We start from the raw sequence: 27,303 nt of genomic DNA, 5'->3' as shown, positions 1-27,303 counted from the left end.
AAATAAATGCATCAAAATAAACCTAATATTTGTATATGTATCGTGTTTGCCAAATGCATGTAATTGACAAAAAATCAGAAAAAACTGATGCGATGCCATCGAGCCGTCAGGGCAGACCAAAATGTCCTTTTCCAGCTTGTCAAGAGGAGGCTGTTGCTACCAGGGCACACGGGGAGCAGCTGAAACCAAAGATTTGGAGCGAAAGAGATCTGGGGTGGTTGGTGGGTTACAGGAATGCTTTAATGTTGGAAGCACAGAGGAAAAAGTGGAATTAAAAACAAAGCAACAGCCCCCATTTTCTTCAAGAGGCAGAACCCTTTTGCTTTTATGTCTCTGTCACTTGCTCCAGGATTCTTCATAAAGCCCTCTAACCACCTAAATAAATATTCATATGGCTGTTCACCATCTCATTAATAAAACAAGATTTGGTGGTACAGTATTTCAGAGTAACATGCGATTTGCATCTCACCCTTGTTTAACTTTAAATCTCAAGCAATTAATAAATTAGACTCGAGAGCTTTTTAAGAAGTAACATCCTCTATGCACCACAAATTGCATTATTTTTATGTGTAAATAATGATGAAAGGAGAGATTGTTCCTTTGATGTCTATAAACTACTCTGTAAAATATGCAGAAAACATTCTTGAGTTCGGTTGCAGCCAAAACAAATAGACGAGTTCATAAAACAAAGCAGCAGCATTCTTAGAAACAAGCATTATTTTTCTTTTCATCCCAATGGCTCTTTTTCCATCTTATATGCTCGCCATTCCTAGTGGCAGAGTCGTTCCAAATGCAAAAGCAACGCTGGGCTGCATTTTCTCATCCCGACGAACGGGTCCCTCCTAGGTTCCTCCCCTGGAAAGTTGTCTTCCACTACAGCTCTGACCTGACCTCAGCAGGTGGCCAGGCTTTGCGGAGGGAATCATTTTTGTCAGTAGCATTTCATTATTGCTTTCAAAACGATTTCAGATATTAGCACATGTCTGTGTCCCTCAAAGAGAGATCTATTTACTTTCTTCTTGATTTTCCAATCTGGCTTATCTGGGTTTGGTTTCTTCTTTTTCTTTTCTTTTTTTTTTTTTAAGATTTTATTTATTCATTTGACAGACAGAGATCACAAGCAAGCAGAGAGGCAGGCAGAGAGGGGGGGGGGAAGCAGGCTCCCTGCTGAGCAGAGAGTCCGACGTGGGGCTTGATCCCAGGACCCTGGGATCATGACCTGAGCTGAAGGCAGAGGCTTAACCCACTGAACCACCCAGGCACCCCAAGGGTTTGGTTTCTTCTTGAATAGGATCTGCAAAGTTTACAAACTCTGAGTTTGGCCTTTTTTTTTTTTTTCCCTTTGGGTAGAATTAATAAACAGCACCTCGTTGTGGGTGTTTTCCTACCCTGGGAAGGGTACAGACATAGTGTGGGTTCCTGTTCCAACAGGGCATCACAAGATGGTGTGTGGTCTAGATTGGACGCTGCGTGTGTTCTTGTCTGAACACACTGTGTGCAGCCCAAGATTAACTACTAGGACATGCTTATTTGGAGAGGCCAAAGATGGGTGCTTAACCGCAAGTCCCTCCCAGCCTGAACAATGGATATTCTTCCCCGGGATCAACTCTGCTGTGGTCCCTGTTTCCACCTTGCCACCCTGTCTCCTGTTCCACTTCTTGGCCTAATGTGCTTTCATTAAAACGGATCCTGAGCTCTGATCAATTCAGGTACCGGTCATGTCTATCAGGTCCTGTGTCACATTTCCTCCGGCGGAGCGTTTCTTCTGATTTCTCTTTTCTCCTTGACGACAGGTTTCTACTCGAGCTCACCATCTCTCTGTTCTTGAACATCATGTTCTCATCCATCCTTCCTGTCATCCTTGCTGTATTCTTAACAAAGTTTAATGAGCAGATTCTGAAAAATAGTGGGTATTCATGTGAAACTCTCTTATACCAACTGAAATCATGGTCCCATATTATTTCACTGATTACTAACATCTTCAAGCAGAAAAGAATCTTAAAGAGTTGTCCCATGGACCTCGCTGACCTCCCATTCTCCCCATCCTTGTCCCTCATTTCGCAATTAAAAATCTTGAGCCCCCCCCGGGGGGGGGGGTGCAGTACCTGGTTATGCTGCTATCGGCAGCACTGAAGCTTGAACCCCAAGCCTTCTGAGGCTTTGGTGTTTTCCTCCTACTCCGTGGAGTCCCAACACACATGAAAATGGAATGTACATACGATTTTTTTTAAGATTTTATTTATTTGACAGACAGAGATCATAAGTAGGCAGAGAGGCAGGCAGAGAGAGAGGGGGGAGGAAGCAGACTCCCTGCTCAGTAGAGAGCCCGATGCGGGGCTCCATCCCAGGACACTGGGATCATGACCTGAGCCGAAGGCAGAGGCTTTAACCCACTGAGCCACCCAGGCGCCCCGTGTGCATACGATTTTTACTGTAGAATGGATGGGGTGTTTTCTTCACAGTCTTCTATGGCTCCTCACGACCTAACCAGCACTTGCCCTTGGCTTTAGAGTGGAGCTCAGCAAAGCCATTTCTCATTTGGACTGTTTAAGAAATGTTTCCTTCAGTAGTTGGCCTTCGTGCTTGCTGTGATTTTTTAAAAAAATTATCTTTAGCTGTCCTTGGAAACAGAATGTTCAAGGCCAATTTAGAAAAGAGGTCATGATTGGAAAAGTAACTTTCTAAACATTTTACCTAATTTAAGGAGCGTTCCAAAGGAAGGAAATGTTGACGAATAATGATCTATCTCTTCAGCCTTCTAGATGCAGAGAGTTCAGCAAAGACACTTGGGCCAAGATTGATTTGCAAGAAGGCTGAGGAATTTGTTTTCCGAGAGGAAACCAATTATTTGAGAATCCATTGAGTTCACATGCTTTTATGTCTATGATGTCAAACGATCAATGAATAAATAAAAGGGGTCAATACAGCAGCACTCTTGATTTGGGGAAGGCCACTGGCACAGTGGAAGGAAGATGGCAGGCTCAGCATCGCTTTGAGTGATTTTTCAACCTTTGCCAAACTGTGAAGTGTTACCTGAAAGCCGATCTTTTGAATGTTACCCCTGTGTCATTTTTCTAAGGCTCCCACTATCCTCTTGGGTGATCCTGCATGATTTGTGTTAAAGAGAGGTGTAGGGCTTCATAGCCTGCGTTCTGGAGCCAGACGGCCAGGGCTTAAATCTTGTCTCTACCATGTAGAAACTATGGGGCCTCAGACAAGTTCTCTGTGCCTCCATTTCCCCATTTCAAAAAAAAAATGGAAATGATAAAACTTACAGGAACTTTTATGAGAATTAAATAAGGTAATGCTTGAAAAACATTTAGAATCGTGTCTTCTACTAAAAAGTCCTATTACATGATCACTAAATGATTTTTTAAAAGGCTCTAGCCAAGGGGGGCCTGGGCGCCTCAGTCGGTTAAGTGTCTGCCTTTGGCTCAGGTCATGATCCTGGAGTCCTGGGATCAAGCCCCATGTTGGGCTCCCTGCTCATCGGGAAGTCTGCTTCTCCCTTTGACCCTCCCCCTTGTCGGGCTCCCTCTCTCTGACTCTCTCTCTCAAAAAAGTAAATAAAATCTTAAAAAAAATAAAGGCTCTAGCCAATAAGAGTTGAGGTATGCTCAAGTGTAACCCAGAGAACAAACCCGTCTCGATCCCGTGTCCCTTCCAGCTGCTGTGTCTACTTCATCCCCACTCAGTTTTTGTTCCTGGACATTCTGACTTCTGTCACTCTGCAGAAACTGATGTTTGGGTTGCCAGTGGCTTCCGTGTTGCTAAATCCACCAGACACTCTGTCTTTGTCTGCTTGACTCCCCTACAGCGCCTGACACGGTGGAAGGCAGCCCCCGCCCCACTCCTGTTTAGGGGCCTCTCTCGCCCTCGAAGCCCATTGTTCTTCAGGGGGATTGTTCTGGGCTGTTTGGCTTTTCTGATTAAGCTCAGTGATCTCTTGTAGGCGATCTTGTCCACTACCACCTATATTTTGAAAACTGGCAACTTCCTATCTCTCCCCCAGATCTCTTAGATCTTATTGCATTCCAGCTCTTTCTGGAAGCTTCTCGGTTATCTCCGCAGATCTTGACGTGTCCTGCAGAAACCTGAGAACTCACCATATTCGAAACTGAAGTGATGACCTGAGCCCCTTGTACCTGATTCTGCTCCTGTGTTCCCAAGTGCAAGTAATGACTTGATCCTTCCTTCCCACAGGCAGCCATTCCCCTGGGTCCAATCTTCACTTTGGCTCACCCTCTTCCCTTCCCCCACAAGGCCCTTCCCCTCGTGCAGGGACCCACCAGCTCTCTCCTGATTCTCAAGCCTCCAGTCCCCCCTCCACCCCGCACCCTGAGTGATTTTTGCTTCCCTGGGTCCCCACGGGCCCAAGGATGCAGCCCAGATGCTCTAACAAGGCTCACCAGACTCCATGGCTGCCCAGCCTGACTCTGCCGCCTCTCACCTCCCCTCCCTACACCCACATCCCCACCATCACTCACCCTCACACCCTTCAGCTCTACTGAGCTTCTCTCATCCTGTTTTTGTCCCTTCCCCTGCCCAACTCCTATGCATCCCATGGGCCTCATCCTAGATGGCTGTGTCCCTGGGAAGCCTTTCCTGGCCATTCCAGCCTCCCAAGACGGGCTTGCGCTCCCTCCCTTTTGTTCCTCTTGTGCCCACTGTCACAGAGACACACTACTCCACAGACCACTCTACTCCTCTGCACCGCCCCCCACCCCCGGCCTCTAAGCCCCACGAAAACAGGGCCACTCACTGTTCGCCCTGGGGCCGGGCACCGGGCCTGAGACATGCGACCGCTCAGGCAGAGTTCATTTGTCAACTCACCGGCTGTTCACGGCCCCATAAACCCAGGGCCCGTGTCCACCCCCGCGTGGACTGTAGGAAGCAATAAAAGTATGGTTTCCTTTAGGAAGCACTTTCTTCTTAAAATGGTATGGGAGCGCATATGCAGAGAAAACAGGCAATTCAACTTCTTCAGTACCTAAAACCTCTTACACTCTTGATGTGTTTTGGGGTGAAGCCTCTGGTTTACTTCCCCACTCCCCTCTCTTCCCCCTTTCGCTCTACACCTCGCTGAGGCAAATCATCAGGAGCTTTTCTTCCTTTCTTTTTTTTTTTTTTTTAAAGATTTTATTTATTTATTTGACAGACAGAGATCACAAGTAGGCAGAGAGGCAGGCAGAGAGAGAGGAGGAAGCAGGCTTCCTGCTGAGCAGAGAGCCCGATGCGGGACTCGATCCCAGGACCCTGAGATCATGACCTGAGCCGAAGGCAGCGGCTTAACTGACTGAGCCACCCAGGCGCCCATCAGGAGCTTTTCTTTGAATTTTTCATGTGGAAACACTCAACAGATTTTAGAGCTAAAAGAACCGTCCTACATACAGGCGTCACCCCAAGATGAGAACATTTTCTGGTCTGTCCTCTCTCAGTCGTAAGCCCTAAACTATCCCAAAGCTCTGCGAAGTTGGATTTCCCTTTCCTTTCTCTTATGATGTTTATCCAACGTTTTGTTTCATCTTGTCAAGGCTAGATTATTTCATGACATAAAAATTCCTTTCATTTTATCAGTAAACATAAACAACTATGTCAAAAAAAAAAAAAAGAAAGAAAAGGAAGAAAAAAATTTAAACTACATCCTTCTGAAATAAAATCAATAAAATTGAATCCACGTTTGTGTTGAACTACTAAGATCGAGGGGCCCGTGGGAGGAGGCTGTCTCCCTCCTGGGATGCACTGAAGGAGGCCCTTGGCAAACATTTAATCATTGATAAGCTTCTAGGAAAATATAGTAAATATTTTATTGAAATTAAATTAGTAAATGCAACTTCCAGTTAAAATGTGACATGATACCGCCTTCACATTCCAGCACCTTCGCTTAGTCAAATTTGGAGAGCTAAAGAGATGAGTCAAGTTTTATGTTAATAGAGAAACATGGTCAAAAAAATTTGTTGGGTCTCCCTTTGGTTTTTTTTGTTTGTTTGTTTGGCTTTTTATTTATTTATTTATTTGATAGACAGAGATCACAAGCAGGCAGAGAGGCAGACAGAGGAGGTGGGGGAAGAAATTCGCTCCCTGCTGAGCAGAGAGCCCGATATGGGGCTCAATCCCAGGACCCTGAGATCATGACCTGAGCCGAAGGTAGAGGCTTAAACCACTGAGCCACCCAGGCACCCGGGGGCTCCCTTTGTTTTATAGGGGAAGGTTCTCAGCAGCCAAGACAGCACTCGGCTCCCCGTCTTCTATTCCTGTCATTTCTTCCTGGTCAAGAAGTCAGGAGCCCTTTGAAACATTTTCACCTTCAGCTGCCCATACCTTCACCTGGGCACAAATTCTCTAGCTGCTAGTTTTCTAAGAAATCATGTTCAGAAAAATTAAAAATTGAAAGCCAGGAGAATCTGGGGTGGGGGTGGGAAAGGATTTGGGGAAAAGACATTTTTCAAAGCAGTGCTTTGTATTATCTAGTATCTATAAAGTTGACCCACGAGGCTGGCGGACACAGAATGCGAGTCTGGACTTTCAAACACCGGCCTTTAGGTTAAACCCCGAGCCAGGGCCAGTATGCAAAAGGCAGAGAGGAAAAATTGCTAATCAAAAGAACAGATAAAAATGAAGAAGTGTGGTCAGAATATGACATTTCATTCCACTTGATGAAAATCATCAAGTTTGAAACCTTATTTTTGTTCTATTTCTGGTTTCTTTTTGGACTTCTTCTCTCTTCTGGGACTAACCTGTTTTCATATCTGTGAGATCATTATAGTTTAAAGAGAATATGTGTGAGCTGTGCTCTACCTGTCCAGTCACTTGCCTGAGGCACATGACATCCTTTCAAAGGCTGTTTCCAGGGACAAGGCAAGTTTGTAAATTCAGAGTAAAAACTTTTAAGTGTGGTATAGTAAGAAGTCCTAAAATATACATGCGTGTTTAGCTGAGCAAATTGTATTTCCCAATGACAGCCCAGCCATAGAGGGTAGCATTTTTCTATTTTTTAAAGATGTATTTATTTTAGAGAGACAGACAGACACAGATACAGAGGGCGGGGGTGGCAGAGAGAGAGAGGGAGAGCGAATCTTAAGCAGACTCCACCCTGAGCACAGAGCCCAATGTCGGGCTCGATCTCACGACTCTGAGATCAAAACCTGACTCAAAACCAAGAATCAGACCCGCAACTGACTGTTCCACCCAGGTGCCCTGAGGTTAGCATTTTTTCTAGGAATTAAGTAAAATGGATCTCGTAAATAAAAATTTTATTGCAACTGAGAATGTCATCATGCTTAAATTCTCTGCACCATTGTTTAGAGACTCCTGGCTTCTATATGTACAAAATGCAATTTTTTTAAAAGATTTTATTTATTTATTTGACAGACAGAGATCACAAGTAGGCAGAGAGATAGGCAGAGAGAGAGAGGAGGAAGCAGGCTCCTCACTGAGCAGAGAGCCCAATGCGGGGCTCGATCCCAGGACCCTAGGATCACGACCTGAGCCGAAGGCAGAGGTTTTAACCCACTGAGCCACCCAGGTGCCCCCAAAATGCAATTTTTCACCCAAAGTGTACAACAGCAATAATTTCTCAAGTCCACACCTGTGATCATACTATGATTCGTAGTCTCCCACTTCCTGTGCCTTCCTGTCCCATCATGTTGCCAGCAAGGCCCTCAGTATCACGTCGTCCCTCGTAATGCTCCTTTATGGCATCATGTTCTCTGTTTTTCACCTCCTGGTCTTAGAATCCTGTCTCTCATTAACACCATGAACCCCCGCATTTGAACTGACTACAATACCAAGACTACTGTAGGGAAAGATGTGTTCCTTGCATCCCAGATGGAAACTCTGAGCACATTTTTCAAGGGAAACTGTTACAAATGGTGAAAGGGTCCCACAGTACACTTAGGACAATCTAGTATGTCAGACACTAAAGGTTAAGTAATCTTGTCCAGTTCTTCCCCCAAAGAACCGAACTTTGACTTGACTCTGACTCATACCCCCACCTAGACCACTTTCCCCTCTCCGCCTGTTGCAGCTCCAGGTTCTTACCAGAGTAGGACTCCGCTCATCTCTGCTTTCTCGCCGTGCATTCTTTCTCGTTCTTTGCTTTATACCCTAGTGCCCAGTTCAGTATCTGGCAAACAGTAAGACCCAGTACATTTTTGTTGAATGAAGAAACGAATTTGGGATTTACATCTACCAACTAGTAAAAACACGTTCTTGGAAATGACGGATTTCCTCCCACTTCCCAGCCAACTGTCAGCAATGGTTGTCACAAGGTGATCGCACCAGTGATGATGGTGGTGGGGGAGAGATCAGTCGTGCATCTCCCCAGCTGCTCTGAACAGCCTTCAGTTCTGATAACCACCTCCTTGAAATTCTCTTCTTCCTTGGCTCCCTGGATTTCCTGCTACTTAAAATGTCTTCTATGGCTATATTCACTGGCTCTTCGTTTCTCTTCAGGAGCCCTCAGTATAAATTCTGCACCACCACTGTATGATTTTTTTCCCCCTTATTCTATTTCCCTCAGCAAACAAAGTCCAATTCCAACTCTGATTACTCTGCAGAAGAATCACAACTTTGAACTCCTGACCCTGGTTTTCCCTCAAGTTCAAGACTGAATAGACATGTCATTATGGATGATCTCGGCATCTAGAACTCAACACACTTCCTCCTCACTCTTACTGCTCATGACTTAACTTACACTGAGATCCTCAGCTGATTCTTCCCTTCCTGGCCTCCTACACAGAGCCAGTTGTTTCTGTGCCTTAAATTCACCCTTTCCTCTCTATGAGCATTCCCTCAGTGCGATGTACGCTTGTGACTTCTCTCCTGGACTCTTCCTCTGTCTCCCTGTTCCCTCCCATCCAGCTCCTTCATGTATCACCCGAACAGATAAATCAGCTGTAGATCTAAACAGACCTAATCGTATCACTCCCCCACCCAGACCTTTGAACTGTTCCTCATGGCCCAGTGAGACATAAACAGCTCAACCGGCCCATCCACCCCTCGTCTTCTATTTCCACATGTACTCGAAGCATCAACCAGAGTAGACCTTTTTATGGCCTAAATACACCCACTGTTTCCCTGTATATAAATCTTGGATGATGATGTTCCTTTTATTAGATCAGCATATGGGATTGCTTAATTTGTTAGAGATGCACCGATTCTAAATAAGAGGAGGATATATGTATGATACAGCAGTAGAGTGGATTGCCAAAATGGAGGTGAAGTTAAGGTTTTCAGAGGAGAGAAAAAGTTGGAACTAGGAAGGTGACTAGGGACACTGATGGCTGATTAATGAGGACCCTGAGGTCCTATGATTGTAGCTGAGAAGGAGGAAGGCCAGGACTGGGTCACGTTCTGAATCCACAGGTAACAGGACAAGAGTGAACTGACAGATGCCTGTACTGTTAGGCGGTTTCATCTTTATGTAAGTGGCCAATAAATACCAAGTCAGTGGTAAAAACTTCTGGCGATATATAGAGGACAAAAAGGGACTTTGTAAAATATCTGGCTGGGTGACTTTCGTACATTTTGATCAGTTGGGTTATCGCAACTCAGAGTAAATTAAATGTAACAAACAGAATCGCCCTAAAAATGTTACACATTTACATCGCGAGCAGAGAGAGAGAGAAGGAGGCATGGAGGGAGGGAGAAAACAGGGAGAGATAGAGGGGGAAGGGGGAGAGAGGTTGGGTTTGGAGCTCAAAGGGACATAGTCTCTCGGGAAACATCAAATTCTTTCTGAAGAAGAGAAGGTAGCAGATGCTTGCATAATTTAGATGAGGAGCATATTCCAGGTTTAAGGAGCTGGCATTCAAAGCCTCCTTTAGAAGGGTGGCTGAGAAGCTGGTCCGCACAGATGAAGAGAGAAGAGGCAGATCAAGTCTTCTTCAGCTCCTCGGAGAGGAGCTAAGGGAAGAAGGAAAGTAAACTGACCTGACACGGAAGGAAATAATAGCGATTAAAGAATTGGAGGGATGGGAATAGACTATATTTGTGAAAATTTTGAATTTTGCCTCACCTGTGTGTGTTTGTGGGAACCAGTGGGGGCAGCACAGTAATGTGGTATAACTCTTAAAATAACTTCAAAATTGTTCTTTAGGTAGTATAGGTTTTCCTTAAATGGCTATATTTAGATTTTCTTATGTTTTTGTTTCTAAAGTTAATATAATTTGTATCCTTTGCAGAGTTGGGCTTGTAGTTCCCCAAAATAAGAACAGCAATTCCAGGAGGCTGTGTTATAGTGTTAATTATATCAGCAGGTTCTAATTGGCTGCATACCCGGTAACCCCTGGGACCACGACTTTGTGCTCGAAAGCCACGCTCCCCTCACATCCTATGTTCTCTATTTCTGTAAAGCCACCAGAATACTCACTTGCCGTGTATCATCTACCTGCCTTCCACCAAAGCGCAGGAACCCTGTAAAGCACACAGGGAAAGTGAGCATGGGTGCTGTGTGGAGATTATAGTGTGGTCTGGGCTGTCCAGGTGCTCCCCTTTGAAGACTTCTCTGGTGTTTTCCCGTTTCTTCTGTGCCTCCAGCCCACCTTCCCTGGGTTTTATGCCCACTTTTTCCTTCCCTCCTGGCCCAGCCTGAGCCTCCTCAGCAGGACACTGGTGATTTTTGGCACCAATACGGGCTCTGTGCTGCGAGCCCCGTCCAGCCCCTGCTTCCGGGTGTCACCCCTGGCACCCACCTCCTTCCGGGTGTCACCCCTGGCACCCACCTGCACAGAGCGGAGACTTGCTCACATGCTCTCATCAAAAGTGAAAATGAGCGCCAGCCCAGACAGCTCTGACCCTGCTTACCTTCTGATACTATTTTGGTCACTATTTATATTTGCTGGTGAGAAAGCCGAGGCTTTTTTTGTGCCTCAAAACCCTTTTGAAGCCCCATGGCACAGCAGAAATTATATGTTTGTCTGGGCTCTGCCACTCAGAGGGAAGAGGGCCGTGGGTACACAATGAGGGGGCGGTGCGGATAGCCTTGGCCTGTTTCATGTTACTTTCTCAAGCATTCGTAATATGCTGTATTTCAAAACTCTTTGGAAGTCCTCCTGCCTAGGATATAAGCAGTATTAGACATCATTTTCTCTGGGCTCCTTTCCACCTGACACATAAATACTGAATACTTTAGTCTCCTCAGAGATCTAAAAGAGGCACATGAAGAAGTGTTTATTTTTTGTTCTACTATTCCTCTTCTGTGGGTCTTCTCCATGAGTTATGGGGAGCAGTATACTTCCTCTGTGACGGCGAGCACCGTTAATTTCATGCCCTGATTTCCCTCACATAGAGCATCTCAGAAATTGTTCCGTTGAACACAGTGGGCCTTGGATACATAATCATTAAAGGGGCCTGGGGCAGTAGAGTCCCACTCGATGTGCCTTCTCTGTGCAGAAGAGAGAGAGGTGAGTGAGGAGGGCCACTCCATCCTCACACAGGCCAAAATCAATGTACAAAGAGAACTGCAGCCAAGAGCGGAAGCCAGGAGGCAGGGTGAAGACAAATGTTAGGAGGTTAGTCCCAGGGGAGAGTAAATTATAACAAGTCTCCAGTCCAATCCCAGCCATCACCAGGGATGTTGGGGTACAGGGTTCCCCCAGGACCACCCACTTGCTTCAGGACCTTGGGTCAAAGAGAAACAGAAAGCAAAAGTATGTTCATAATAAGCCATAGAATGGCACTCAGGAGTCCTTTAAATCTGTCTTGCCTTAGATGAAATTGCCTTTAGGAACAATTTAAATTTGTCAAGAATAATCCAAATGGAGTAACAGTATGTGTCCAATTTAAAGTCACTGTCGGACTAAGGTGAACCGAAAATCAGGGTCCCTTCTGAGTTTTCACCAAGGAATGGGAGAGAAGCTACCTCCGCTAAGCAGGATTTCAGGAACAGAGGATGGGGGCTCCCATGATCACACTCAGTGAGTCCTACAAGTTCAACATGCTGTTTCACATGCGTGGGGGAAGCCACGGTTTGAGTGCTCATTATGTCTGAGTGCAAGGAGTAGGGAAGTTTATTTTCCTCTTTATGCTTGTTGATTTTCCCTCATGGCACGTATTACTTGACAATTAGAAGTCAGACGTAAAAACTGGGGCTGTGGGGGGGGCGTAAAACAAGTGTTTAAAATTGATATCAGGTCCTAGAACAAAGTTTCCTCTACTAGTGAGAGGTTGAGAGGTCTTAGCTATTCAGAAGTTGGACTAAGAAGCCATGCTAGCAATAAATCAATGAGGAAACAGAATTTTTAAAAATTAAAACGTTGGATTTCCTAGACCACATCTTTTTTAAGGATATGAATCAGGTAATGCACTGAAATGAGTTTTGTCCATTTTGGAGAGAAACAACACTCATCTGAAGCCGTAGGTGTTTGGTTTGTGGTGGTTCATTTCAAAGGGGCCGTGCTGGCCTTCTAGTTTCAGTTCCAGGCATAATTCATTAGTAAAGGAAAGTCTTTGATGAAAAGTTAAGGTTGAGAAGTATGTTTTGGCTAAGCTCTGCCAAGAACCAGCCTTGGTTTTTTGGTTTTGTTTTGTTGCTTAAAAATATTTTTTTTAACTATTTGCATCCCTACTTTAAGTGTGCTGGGTCCAAGCTAGTTCATGAAATCATGGTTCACCTTGCACATCATTGTCTCTGATTAAAGCTGATTTGAAAGCTGTGGAAGCATTATTATGGCCTTTTCTTTGTATTTGTCATGTACTGCTGTACAGTGATTGAGGGAAAACACATTCCTGACAATAGCCATTGTTAATCCAGTAACTCAAAAAAAATTTTAATCTTTTTCGTTTTCTTAACTCACATGGGAAACCTCAAAATTACAAAAAAAAATCCATTTGGAAACTTCTGAAACTTTCATCTTCTTTTTGTGTGTGAGCTCTACACTCAGTGTGGGGCTCAAACTCATGACCCCAAGATCAAGAGTCGCATGTTCCACCGACTGAGCCAGCCAGGCGCCCCTCAGAAACTTTCATCTTAAAAAAGCAGCATAAATCATCAAATTAAAGGTCTCATAATTTCATCATGAATGTAATTTTTGCTGCGTATTTAGGAGCATCGAAGTTCATGTTTGTTATTGTACTTTCAGACTGGAATTCAGAAATAATTCACATTTCTCTGCCCCCACTGTCAGCAAGTTTCATTTCTCAGGAGAATGAGCTTTTTAATGCAGTGGTCTTTAAAATCAATGCCAAGACCAGCCCCTGCCCTCATGGGAAATATGGCTCGAAGGAGAGACAGATGCCAGTCAAAACAATCACAGATGTAAATTAAGAGTTATGATCCTGATGGGGCTACCAAAGAGAGGCCATGGTGCCCCGGGAGTTCTAGCAGGCCTGACTGGAGAGGTTGCTCCACAAGAGTGATGTCTAAGCTGGGATCGAAAGGATGTGTGGAGAGAGATCATTAAATATTAAGTGGCAAAGTCATGCTCCAGATAAAAAGGAATATATAAAGCAAGATGGCAGCAAAATGACAGGCATGCCAGACTCAGAGAGCCGGTGTGGTTGCAGTAAGAGGGGTGGCCAAGGGTGGTGCATGGTGGAGACAGACTGGGAGGCAGGAATCCTAGAGGCAATGCCTGAAGACTACGCATGAACCTTTGGAATATTTTTGAGAGAGGAGGACATGACCAGATACTCTACAGCAAGTATTTATTGAGCCCCTTCTAATATGCCAAGCTCTATTCTTGGTCCCTGGAATTCAGTGGTAAACAGGATCCATTCCTGGCCTTCATAGGGTCTTCTAAAGAAAAGAAAAACAGAAAATAAAGAAGAAAAGTATCAAGTGGTACTAAGTGTTCTGTGAAGACCTTAGGTGGGATGTCATAAAGGATGACCAGGTGGCCAGTCTCGGCTGCATGGTCAGGAAAGGCGTCCCCAAGGAAGGGCTTCTGATCTGAGACTAGCTCCAAGAAACTGACCACGTGAAGGTCATGGAGACAATGTTCCTGAAAGAAGGGAAGAGCTAGTTGCAAGTCTCAACGGTGGTAATAAATTTGGTGATGTTCCAAGAACAAAAGGAAGCCAGCATGTGGCTAGAGCAGGAGGGCCAGAGAGAGGCTGATAGAGGAGGCCTGAGGGACATGTGGCAGCCCAGTAGTGAGGGCCTCACCCGCCTCAGGGAAAGTGGGGTATTATTCCAAGTGTGATGCTAAGCCACTGGGGAGTTTTGAGCAGGTGAGAGCCATTCACGCTTGAGATGGGTGAAGCTGACTACTGTGTGCAGAAGGTGGAGGCGGGAGAGGAAGGGAGACCGGAGGCTACTGTGGGAGTCTTCAGGTGAAAGCCATGGCTCAGATGGGGCTGGTGGAAGCAGAGGTGGAGAAAGGGGGTGGGTTGTGTGTGTGGTAAGGTAGAGTCAACAGAACTTACTGATGAATCGCAGGTGGCAGGGGAAGTGAGGAGGGAAAGAGATTCGACGATAACTTCTAGGTAACTCCTGGATAATTGGCTGCTCTGTGGAGAACTGGCTGAGAGGAGCCCCCTGGAATGAGTAGAGACAAGAGAGGAAGCTCTGACAACACAGTCCGAGAATATCAACTGAGATGGCTCCACATGGGCCCAACCAAAGGTATTGAGACTGAATCCCCAAGGCTTGGTGAGGAAAACCAGGACTCTGGGGGAGGGGGCTGAGTGGAATGAAAGCAAGTTGGTGCGGCTACCTCCTGAGCCTTCTCCTTGGAGATAACTGTCTGGATTGTGTGGGTGTTGCTGGTGCTGTTCATAGACGTGGGAAGAAGTCGATAGGGACATTACTGTGGCAGTGGAGAGTTGGAAAGGAGAGACCTGTGCCTGCGTTCATAGCTCAGGGGAGAATCAGCAAGGGCAGTAGCAGTGGGCCGGAGAAGAGAAGCAGTTGGAAGGCAGGCAGATGGTCTAGCAGGAGATTTAAGGGTAAGGAAAATTCAGGTGTATCTTTGAGCTTCCTGATTCGGATGACTGGAGGAATATGGGGTCCATTAATCCAGCTCTGAATACATAGGGACATAAATACATTTAGGCAAAGAGGTGGTGTGGGTAGGGGGAGAGGGGAAGAAAGTAGGAGACCCGATAATCCATCCAGTTTTGGATGTGCTAAGCCTGGGACGTGCGTCATTGGTATCTAGGAATTAATTACGTGTACTTTTCTTAAGTGTAAGCACAGCACAAAAGGGCATCTCCTCTTCACCAAATTGTGTAAACTCAGCCTGGCCTTCAAGGCCTCTTTGCTCTGAACTTGACTCTGTTTTCAGGAGCACCTTACCTTCCCAGGGGCTGCTTCTTTGGACTCCAGGTTCTCGGCTAAGTGCACCCCCATTTTCCTCTGATTTACTTTGCAAATGCTGTTCCTTTGGCAGACAGTTCCTCCCCTTCCCCCATCTGCCCATCCAAATCGCAACTGTCACTCAAGGTTTCCCCCCAAGAGCCACTTTCCCCCTGAAGACTTTCCTGATAATTTCATTCTCCCGCCTCACCCCACCCCATGTCGTTTTATTGTATACAAATATTTTTAAATTTTAATACGAAAATTTGCACACCTACCCAACATAGAGAGAACAGACCCTCTATACCCAGCTTCAGTAACTGCCCATCACGCAGCTTCAACATTAACAAGATCTGGCTGCAGGTACTTTATCTTTTCTCCCCAGTTAGCAGGCTATCCGCTGGCTATTTCAGAATGCCTCTCCGAAAATGTGGACATTGTCCCACACAGCCACGGTGGCACTGTCATATCAAAGAAAATTAACAGTTGTCTTTTAGTGTCATCAAACCTCTGTTACATAACTAGATATATCCTCCCTTGAGTTTAAAATGCCACTTTGCAGTTGATTGGTCCGAATCAGGATTCAAGCAAGATCCAAACATTACATGTGGTGCTATTTGCCTTGTGTCTTTTTCAGTTGAAAGCAGACCCTTACTTTTTACTCCATGCTGTCGACTTCTTACAAAAACCAAGCCACTGGTCCTGTAGGATGTCCCCCATTCTGTATTTATCTGCCTGCTTCTTTGTGGTGTCCTTGAACTCCTTCCTCTGTCCTCCCTCTTTTCTTTTGTTTTCTCAGTCAGAGGCTTAACACGCTTCTTGGGCTCCCTGCTTTTTGTCCTCACTGCATACCTTCTGTGATGGTGTAGGCTCCTTAAAAAGTAAGACCACGCCTCACCCAACTTTTTGCTTTCCAGATGAGGCCTAAATGTATTGCATACATTTAAAAAACATTATTCAGTGGAATTATTTAGAAAGACTTTTGATTCCTCTTGGGAAAATGTGAACTGGAGTTTTTCTCAATGTGAAGAAATTTATACTAGGACGAAGTTGCCAGAGAAATCTCAATGATGTAGGTCACTGTTTCCTAATTGGCACCGAAAGAATTGTAGGCAAACTTAAAGTGTCCCATTCTTCTATCTGAAGAGTCTTACAATTTAAAGCATTATAAAACACTTAAGTGAAATTTCCCAGTCCCCTCCTCTGTCTCTGGGTCCGCATAGAAGTGATTTCGGAGATCACTTGTGTTGTGCGTTCCACATGAAAACTAGGTCACTAATCATTTTTCTGATCAAGAGAATTTAATTTTGCTTAGTAGTTCAGAAATCAGACTAGAAGACGGACTCTAAAAACACTATCACATGTGTGCTTTGTTGTTGATAACCAACTGCAATCCAAGCTTTAATAACGAAAAGGGAGTGGAAGAAACTTCAAAAGGTTGCATGATAAATGTTTTTGACAATGTGTCAGCTGAACATTAAGCAGGATCTTTGTAAATCCTCTCATTCTAAGTGGTTTAAACGGAAAGTTTGAAACTTCTTTCTTTGTAAGTATTGGCTCCAGATATCATAGTATCTTAGGAAAAAGAAAGAAGGAAGGAAGGAAGGAAGGGGTGGGGTAGGGAAAGGAAAGAAAAAGTAAAGTAAAAAAAGGAAAAGAAAAAAGAAAAGGGAGGAAGGAAAGAAAAAGAAAAGGAAGGAAGGAAAGAAGGAAGAAAGGAAAGGAGGGAGGGAGGAAGGAAGAAGGAAGAAAAAAATAAAACAGAGAGAAAGGGAATACTTTATGTGGCATCTATAATTTCCATCCCTCTGTGAATGTGGGAAGGCTGGAAACAGGCTTACCTAGGAACTAAGGTAAGTCTTAGTCCACTAAGACATGGACCAAGACTCCATGTCTTGGGCCTCTTGGCTTTCATGGTATAGGAACGCACCAGTGTTTTGCTGGAACGACTGCATTTATAACCTGATAGAAGCATGGACACAAAACGATAGACTTGCCAATGAATACATTGGAGATGCATTGGAGAAAACCTCCAAGTTTCCAGATTGCCACATAATGACAATGCAGTTGGTCCTCACGTGGGCAAAATGAGGTCTAGAACTAGGTAGTACAAAAGGAATGTGCGTGCATGTGTGTGTTTGCTTGTGGGGGTGTGGATTGGGTGTGCACACGTGATACAGTGTTTCAGAGAGAAAATGTGTAAGACACAGGAAGTTCCTTGGTATATGAGTTCCCTAGGGCTGCCATCACCAAGTAACAAAAATTAAATGGCTTAAACAACAGAAAGTTACCATCTCACAGTTCTAGAGACAAAATGTCTAAAATCAAGGTGTAAGCAGGGCCATGCCTCCCTCGTTCATTACCTCCTGGTGTTTCCCAGCAATCCCCAAGGTCCTTTGCTCGCAGATGGCTCTCTGTCCAATCTCTCCTTCCAGTGTCACATGGCCAACCTTTTCCCATGTTTCTATTTGTATAAGAACACCAACCTTACTGGATTAAGGGCCTACTCTTGTCCAGTATGACCTCTTCTTAACTAATTCCATCTTCAAGGACTCCATTTCCAAATAAGGTCATGTTTTGAGGTTCTGAGGGTTAGGACTTCAACAGGTTTTTTTGAGGGCATGCAAGTCAACCCAGAATACGATGTAATGCCCTTCTCTTGTGACACCATACTCAGATAAGCAAACCACTGGCATCATTACTACTATTGAATCCGTGACATAGAAACTTTTTTCTTCCTGCCTTTTATTTATTTTTTTAAGACTTTATTTATTTATTTAACAGACAGAGATTACAAGTAGGCAAGAGAGGCAGGCGAGAGAGGAGGAAACAGGCTCTCCGTGGAGCAGAGAGCCCGATGTGGGGCTCGATCCCAGGACCCTGGGAACATGACCTGAGCTGAAAGCAGAGGCTTTAACCCACTGAGCCACTCATGTGCCCCTCTTCCTGCCTTTTATACATTTTGATTCATTAAGTTAAAGACTAAGTATCTTAAGACCAGACCCAGATCATTTGGAGTCACTGAAAGCTTTTGAAGGAAAGCATTAGCAGAGACAGTTGGAGGCATTCTAGATAAGATGAAGAAAGGAACAGAGAACAGAGGCCCACAGGGCAGTGGGGAGGTCGGGGGGGCATCTTGGTAGCAGCAAGCGGAGGCAGAGAGGCAGAAGAGCCCAGTGCTCAGGCAGCACCTTCCCTCCTTCCAGGTGTGGCTGACCCGGGGCCGGTTACTCTCTTTATGACTTCTACCTGGAAAGCTTGGGCAATCTGTGGCAGCCTCAGCTCCCTCCCTCCCAGTGGGGCTTCTCCGAGAGTTATTGTGAAAAGAAGGGGAGTACTTAAGGCTCCTAACACAGGGCCTGACATAGGAGCTAACATGGTAGCACAGCATCTGACATGTGGGAGCGGACGCGGGAGCTTTGAGTTATTATGCTGCGCACAGTAAGCAAAACCGTGGAGGGATTCAGAACTAGGTAGATGGATGTTAACCTTGACAGGGTTAAGTGATGGTCAGGCATTTATGTTTGTGGAGATGGAGAATGACATAAAAAGATGGTCTTTGAAAAAAATTTGTCTCCCAAGGGTTGCAGGGGGTCACAACCGGGAAAAATGCGGAATCCCAGTATGCAAAAAGGAAGGCAGAAGTAAGAGTGCCTTCAAATAGAGTTTGAAGGATCTTGGGCAACCAACCGGGCCTGAGAATTGGAAGAGGGATGGCCCACAGGGGGCTGTGAGTTTAAACCCAGGGGGTGGCAGAAAGACGGCTGTATGGCTGATGGCAAGGACAGCAGGGAGGGAAGCCGGGGGAGGAGGGGAACACCCTGAGTCTGGTCTTAGACTTGATGCATCTGAGATGACGGTGAGGCACCCATGTGCACACAGAGACAGTGGGAGACCCACACTAGGGGACACGGGAGATGTGTGTGGAGATGAACTAGGGCTCTGAGCAGGAAGGCCCTTGCTGGAGCTGGGGGGTCACTGCCTGCGGGACAGGGGACGCTGATGTCATGGTGCGTGCTCCAGCTCTAACACCCAACTCAAGATCTCGCTCCCCAGACTGCTTCCTTCATGAGCTCTCTCTCTCTCTCTCGGCAGTGTGCAAGCACGTGGTCATCACTCATACTACCATTGAATCTATTTCACACAGAGACTTATTTTCTCTCTTCCTTTCCATATGTTTTAATTCTGCCCTGTCCACCGTCCCCCTTGGTTAAGGACAGCACCCAGCCACCTCCACAGGGAGCCCCGTAGCCTTTCCTTCAACTGCCTTGTCTCTCAGCCGGCATGTCCCTTCTTCAGTTTCAAAGGAGGAAGAAGTCAGGGTTTGTTGGAATGAATGCTGCAGGCCCAAGGGATCACGCGTGTGGATGATTCGCCATTATAAGAAAGTCAAAATGGAAATGAATGACTTCCGGGCGCTCCCTCTTCCCTGAGCTTGTGCAGAAGGGGGGTGGTCTGCCAGATGTCAACACTTTTCACTCTTCTGCCCTCCTCCATGATCCTGAACCATTCTAGCTGTGGTTCTTGAACTTGATCCTCATTTCTGCTACCCGAGATAAGAACCTGTGCTTTGGATTTCCTGAGTAGAAAGATACTGGCTTCTTGAAGAGGAGACTTGGGTCAGGTCAGGTGGGTCTTTATGTGACTCAGGAAACACCGATGGGGTGCGTCAGGGGAAGCCAGTTTCCCTAGGTCGTGGTCTTGGAATAGCATGATTTCTGTTCCTAAAACCCGGGTTAAGACCAGGAAAGAGCAACATTTTTAAAAGTGCATTTTTAGGACTTTTGAAGGAAGTTCTTCAGGAATTTTAAAAGCCTGAAAATAGGCACGTACATGAGAGAGAATAAGTAAAAAACTTTTTTATTCTTGGGTGAAAACACGTCTCTTGTTTTTCATGCTGGCCACAATACCTTTGCCTTTCATGTTGAATCAGTAGCCTACTACATACTATAGCAGTGGCTCACGTCCAAGTGCAATTTCTCATACATGTGGTTTGTTGTTACAAGGACTAGAAACTTTGCACCTGAAAGGAATCTTGCTTGATGTGAAGAGCAACATATGTATGGAGTTAACACCCCCCAAAGATCTCCTTTTCTTCGTACCAGTACCACTGGAGACTGAATTATGAAGGTTAAAAAAAGAAAGAAAAAAAAAGTGCTTGCTTGGAATGTGAAAAAAAAATTAAAAACCTGACTGTAAGCCATAATATATATATATATAGAGAGAGAGAGAAAGACACACACACACACACACACACACACACACACTGCAGTATCTGTGGTTCTGGTTTTCTTTAGATCTGTAGTATGAGCCCGTTCTCTCATCACTGTAGAATCACTAATAAAACTTTCTTATGATTTGTTATTCGTCCTGGGTAGGTCTCAATGAAGAAATCACTTTGAAAGAAATCTTGACTGACATTTCAGTTGAAGACTCATTATTTTTGCTAGTAGATTTAGCCTATTAAAAAAATAATAATAAAATCAGACAGGAGCTATAGTGGCCTCTGTACATAGCCGGGGAGACCACCCAGGAAAAATGTGACTCCGCCTTTGTGTCATCTTCCCTCCCCCTCAGGGTCAGAGCTGCTCATCTGGGGGATGGGGCTTGGTGTTCCTGCTGTATCCTAGTTGCTCAAGATGTGCTTTAAAAAAAAAAAAAAGTCTATAAATCTGGCATAAAAATAGTGAGATTTTGTTACTTTTCTTTCATTTTTCCTTAGCTTTTAGTTAGCAATAGTAGAAAGAAAATCAGCTGCTGTTTCTCTGTCCATTGACATGCCAAAGAAAACCGACTCATCAGAAATACTGTCAGCGCCGTTTGTAAACTGAATCAAAGTGGTGCTCCTTACACAAATGTGGGTGTTATTGAAAAGGCAATTAAGGTTTAAATGAGAGTCACGCCTCTTTCCCCTTCATAATTAGTGTCTCTTCTCCGTAGTCACAGATCAGGTGTCATTTCTGGTTGATGGAAAAACCAATCAGGGGATGATGGTTTATATCAAGATTTTATAATCTTACTAGGTATTTTATGACACAAACTTTTAAGTCATCTTACATGTTTTGAATAGAAAACAGACCACTTCCGTTAAAAAATTAAACCTGGAATTTTACCGTCCGTAAATTATATCCTAATAAAAATATAAATAAGCCTTCCCTTTCTAGTTATCTTCTCCTTAGGCCAAAATATGAACATCACTCCTTGCATTCTTAACTTATATTTAAAATACACATGGGGAAGTCCTCTATCTCTCCTACCCTTTGAATGATGAATGAATCATGTCTTCTCTGAGGTGAGATAGTAAATTCAAACCTCATGAAAGATATGGTGACTTCATGTTTTTTAAGTAAGAGAAGCTTAAAATTTTTTTTAGCTTTTTATTATGGAAACTTTCAAACATACACAAAAGTAGGGGGAGTAGTATGCCAGGCGGACTTCTTTGGGGCAGCTTCTTCGGTACCAATATTCTGATTTTTTGCTTATTAAACTCCGCTGCGCTTATTAAACTGTGGCACTTGCTGCTAATGAGGCCCCTTTCTGCATTTCACCCACCAGAGGCTCATCTGCTTCCTCATTTCGTGACCACAGACCTAACCCAAAGTCTTCAAGATCAATGACTTTGAAGACCCCAATGTTGTGTTTATACAGGGCAAAACTTAATCCATGATTTTATGGTCTACGTATGCTTTAACCCAGTTTCTTCAAATAAAAGAACTCTACGCTATTCAAGATTCCCACTTCCCAGAGAACATGTAGAACATGGTCTAGGGGAGAGAACCAAGGAAAGGGTCCTTTTTCCTTTGCCCCTCAGTGTATGCTTTGTGAAAACGTCAGACATAGGCATTTTCCCAAAACTTGGCAACACAGGATGAGGCAGAAAATAAGTGTAAAATGCATGAAATGTCAAGTCAGTGAGAACTGGTCTGAAAACTCTTAAAAAGCAGGAAGGCATGCTCCTACAGTCTGCACAACAAAATGGTAAGTGCTCACTCCGCTGACAGTATTTCCAGAAGTGACTCAAGGGAGGGTAGCTTTTTCCTGTTGATTCTGTTCTGATTAGAAAGTGGCTTTTCCAAATTTCTTGCAACAGAGGTTTCGGTAAAGATCGGGGAGGCAGAGAGTTTGAGATGGCAGTCTCTGGTGAGAACCTGGAGGCCAGATATTCTGGGTGACAAGCTGAAGACAAATTTGCTTGCCCAGGCAGCCTACTGAGAAAGGATTGTAAGGTCATGGCTCTCATGGGCCAGAGTGGATGCCCACACGCACCTCCAACTATGGAGCTGGCCAAGAGGTTGGCTAAGGGCAACGTCAGATCTCTAGAAAGACTTCTGGTCACACTAAAAGACTAAGTGTGAAAACCTCTGTCATATGCATTGTATACTGGGAACATTCCGACATCTGTATAGCTAGCTAGCTGTCCATGCATGCACCCATCCCATCCATCCATCCATCCAAGCAATCTCTCCACCCACTGTGGGGCTCAAACCCATGATCCCAAGATCAAGAATCATATGCCCCTCTGACTGAGCCAGCCAGATGCCCCATTTCTTTTTTATCACCATAGCACGATGTTTCTCCCTTCCAATGACTTTTTCCTTCATTAAATAACTTTTCAACCACTTTATAATTGAAGTGAACTCTTTCGTTTCATTTCTTCATTATTAAGAAGCATATATGTGCCATCATTTCGTGTTCGTTTAATTGATTCAGAACTTCCAGAGAAACTTTGGTTTTTAATAAGACTACAAATAATTCCTTAATGCATGATTTTACAAGTTGAATGGTTTTCTTTGAATTGTGTTTATAAATTTTATGAAAATAACATCGACTGTAGTTCCCTTTCTTTCCCCCAGACCAACAGCAAAGCTCTGGTACTGACACAGGTGCCATTTACTGGTCAATTAGCCACCAGCCCTTCCCCTCACCCCAGAAGTCCATTGACATGTATAATCCTTCAGACTTCAATTTGCCCTCATTATTTTCATATTTTAAACAAACAAATCAAATTATCTTATAACATGCTCCCTTTTAAAGAGTGTGGCATACCCTCATTGTCCTGGCAAAGCTTATTATGCCATTTACATTTTTCTTCTGGAAAGTGTCATTCTTTCTTCCCAACCACCACAAAGCACTCTGAGAGTCAGCACAGTGTAGCTTCCTTCCTACAGCAAGCTGACTTATGTGGCATTTAAAGGCAGGCTTAATTGGAGAAAAGAACTGCCTTTTCAGTAATGATGCAAGTTAACACAGCAGAGCTGAGAGACGGGGAATGATTTTGCAGAATAAACAGTTTAACAGGGCAAGTTGGATTCCGTTTTCCATTTGTGACCCAGTGCTGGGCATTCTGTCCTTCCAGTATCATGGGCTTTTCTCAGGAATAAACCAAAAGTTGTGATTTTGTGTGTGTGTGTGTGTGTGTGTATCAAATGTCAGATGTAAAGGCTTTTGAATCAAGAAGCCACAACTCGAAAGAATGTTCTGCTTGTGCTGATTGAGTAATTGTGGTCACTTTCACATTGTCCTTATGTCAGATTCCGAGGTTGGAACTCTAATGGCCTAATAATTCTTTAGAATCTGAGACCAGGAGCAGCTGCCAATATAAACTGTCATTTTCCTTTCATCTAAGTACATCTTAACTTTTTTGAGAGTGGTCTATTATTTGGTTACTTTTCAGTTGTTTAAACTGATTTTTTTAACAGATCATAAAAGTGATTTCTAGACATACTGCTTTCTCCAATTAACCTTAAAAAGATTATGTCTTACATCTACATCTTTAAACTATGAGAAAATTTGAAAAGTGGTACCTTTCTCAAAAGCAAATGCGATTTCGCTTCTGGTTTGATAATACTGATAAAATATGGTTGACTTAGTCTTTTCCCTCTGTGGAGTGTGGAGAAAGGAGCAGATGTAATTCTGTGACCTGTTCTGTTAGAAACACTTTCTGCTAGAGTCCTGTAAGGCTAAATTCTGAGCCACTCCCTGACCCCCAAGTTCTCACCGGCCCCCTTGGCCTCCTCTCCCTCTGCCTGCTCTTCCGTGGGGCAGGAAGTCAGGGTCTCGAACCACCTCTTTTCTTTCGACTTACATCCCCAAGAAAGTGTCCCATCTGCACCTAATCTGAGACCCCTCTCTGCTGCTCAGAACCTCTTCCCAGTATGACTGGTCCCCTGGGACGTCCCACCAGCATCTTAAACTCAGCTTGTCAAAAAACAGCCTGCCCCCACTGCTCTGGCTCCTTGTCCCTTCAGTGGTTCATGGTGTCATAGTCTGTGGTCGTTCAGTGTCACAGCCTTGTGGTTACCTCTGAGTCCCTCTTTCCCTTGAGGCCCCATTCTTGATTCTGCCACACCCACCCCAGCTCTCCTGCAAGCCCCTCCCACTTTGGTGGCAGCCTGCCTACTTCGGCCCTGGCTTCACTCTGCAGAGTTAGTTCCTCACAGTTCACGGGCAAAAAACACTGAGGCATGAACAGGGCCAAATACGGCCATGGGATGAGCAGAAAATTGGCTTCTGGCTTTGGCGTTCCGGAGGTAACAAGTGACTGTGATGAAAACGGACTCAGGAGCGTGGTGGGGACGGCTGGCAGGTGCGCCGGGATGCCAAGAGGGTAGAGAGGAGGACAGGCACACTGCGTGTGGCCGCTCCCAGGCCTACTACTGGAGGAGGAAGGAGACGAGGCAGGAGGCCAGGAACTATGTTTTGTTTAAGACAAGAAAGGTACATCTCTCCTTTATTTTCTTCTATGAAATAAAAATTAAAACCAGGGGTGCCTGGGTGGCTCAGTCGGTTGAGTATCAGACTCTTGGTTTCGGCTCAGGTCATGATCTCAGATTCCTGGGATCAAGCCCTGTGTCGGGCTCCACGCTCAGCAGGAAGTCTGCTTGAGGATTCTCTCTCCCTCTCTCTCTGCCCCTCCCACCCGCGTGCATGCGCACAAGCATGTGTTCGCTCACTATCTCTCTCTCAAATAAATCTTAAAAAAATAAAATAAAGATAAAAATAAAACTAAAAAAATAATAAAGGAAGCGTATTTTTTATTGTGGCAGAAACTGACAATATATCACCACAAGTAACAGTAATGTCATACACATACATATATGTGTCTAGATACAGATATTCGGAAGGTGTAGTTGTATATTCTGTTTTGAGAAACATAATAACCTTTAGTTTCATGTGCTGCATGAAGGACATTTGGAAACCTTGATGACCGAAGTACATCTCCTCAGGAGTTCATTCAGATATTTATTAGCTCCTTCCATGAACACGAATTCAGGGTCAAGTGTGTGCCAGGCGTCAAGCTGGCCTGGCGCTAGGCTTGCAGACCTGAGGGGGAGAGAGCCCCAAGCTCCTGCGGCCCTCAGTCCTGAGTGGACCCGGACGCTGACTCTCTGAAGCCCCAGATGCATAGAAGCCCAGAGGAGTCCACCTCAGCTCTCAGGACTGATGCCCTCAAGCCGAGCAGGTGCAGCAGCTTCTAGGCAAAGAAAAGGGAAAACAGTTCAGAGGGAGAAAGAGGCCCCGCGAGTAGCAAAACGTACAGAATGTGAAGTTGGTGTTTTAAAATTCCAGTCTGGTGCCTGAGTACCAGCCACGGGGACCTGAGCAGGCTGCGGAACCTCGCTGACCCTCAGTTCTGTGCTCTCTAATGCAGAGGAAGCAACACCTACCGCCCAGGGCTGCAGTGAGGGTTAGAAATAAACCCCACTCCATCCCTGAGAGCTCCCGGGGTTACCCGATCCTGGCTGGAGCAGCAGTGGGGCACTGGGGCTTCAAGGGGCTCAGCCTGGCCAGAGCCAGAAGACAGAGGTCCCTGCGAGCCATGCCCAAGAGCTTGAGCTGTATCTCAGGGATGCTGGAGTCCTGCTTGAGTATTTCCAGGGGTACGGACATAATTAGATTTCGGCTTCAGAAGATCCCGCTGCCAGCAGGATGAGGGCGGATGGGAGAGCAGGAAAGACCAGGAACAAAACATGCAAACATTCTTCCCACTCCAGTAATCCTTCCTCTCCCCGATGATGCCATCAGAGAAGCGGATGCGATCCTATCTGTTGGTAGCTACCAAAAGGAAAAAAGAAACTGCGACTTGATCAGCAAACACAGAAACAGTTGCATTCGCAGACGGCAATAACAGAAGTGTAAACAAGGACACCTTCCGGCTCGTGGGCAGACTTGGTTGAGCTGGAGGTTTTTTAATCAGACATAATACCAAGGAGCCCCTAAAGCTTTTAACCTCATCCTCAAACGCTTTTACTTTTTAAATGAGAGGCTCTTGGCCTGGGGTTCATCTCTGGATGGGCTTCAGGCAATGTGTGGACTTCCTGAAATCAAAGACCAAATCATAAGCATAGTTTTTCCATGTCGAGAGTGACCATAAAACGTTGATGAGATGCTGATGCTGCCTGGATCTACTAATATATTACACTTATTTGCTTATTGCCTACCCCTCCAATGTAATATAAGCTCCATGAGAACAGGGAACGTTTTGTTGTCTGGTTTCTTTTGCTCTTCTATCTAGAGTGCCTATCACAGTTCTTGACACACAGCCGGAAGTCCTTTGTCTTGACTGAATTTTGTTTTGAGAATTTATTTGGCACCTTTGCAGTTACCGTGCTATGTGTCCTTCTCACTTGTAACTTTCTGTGTATCATATCCATATTATATCAGATTGTTTGAATGCATTGTTTCTTTTCGAATTGACCTCTTAAAATAGTAATGGAGGCAATGATGCTTATTGATCTCACGGTTCCTAAATTCCCCATGTTAACCTAAATTCTGTTTCCAGCAGCCACCTGGCCACTGAAAGAGCTCCCCTCCATACACTTCTTACAGGCTCCTCAAATTCCACACCATCCTTCATGACTTAATAAAGAGATTCCTTTAAGGTTACTAGTATGATTTGGAAACGCGTCCTGTTGGTCCACCACTACAATTCCTAGGCTGTCACAACACTTTTCGGAGTGCCCTGTACCCTGCAGGAGGACTGAACGCTACTTTCATTAGCGATGGCTTTATGCTTTGCAGTGTGCTTGTGGTTCTGTGCTGGGAATAGTAGAGACATTTTTCTA

The 27,303-nt window shown here is 44.9% G+C and overlaps 1 protein-coding gene across 4 annotated transcripts in view; it reads left to right on the top strand.

The window, feature by feature from the left end:
• The window catches only part of CEP112 (centrosomal protein 112), a 424,841-nt gene that overhangs the window by 354,200 nt on the left and 43,338 nt on the right, over positions 1–27,303 (top strand). The gene's annotated exons all lie outside the window — the stretch shown is intronic.

Source organism: Neovison vison, chromosome 5, assembly GCF_020171115.1.
Source record: "Neovison vison isolate M4711 chromosome 5, ASM_NN_V1, whole genome shotgun sequence".
In the NCBI taxonomy this organism is placed as follows: Eukaryota; Metazoa; Chordata; class Mammalia; order Carnivora; family Mustelidae; genus Neogale; species Neogale vison.
Note: the sequence above shows the minus strand (reverse complement) of the source record. Positions and strands in the feature narration are given on the sequence as shown.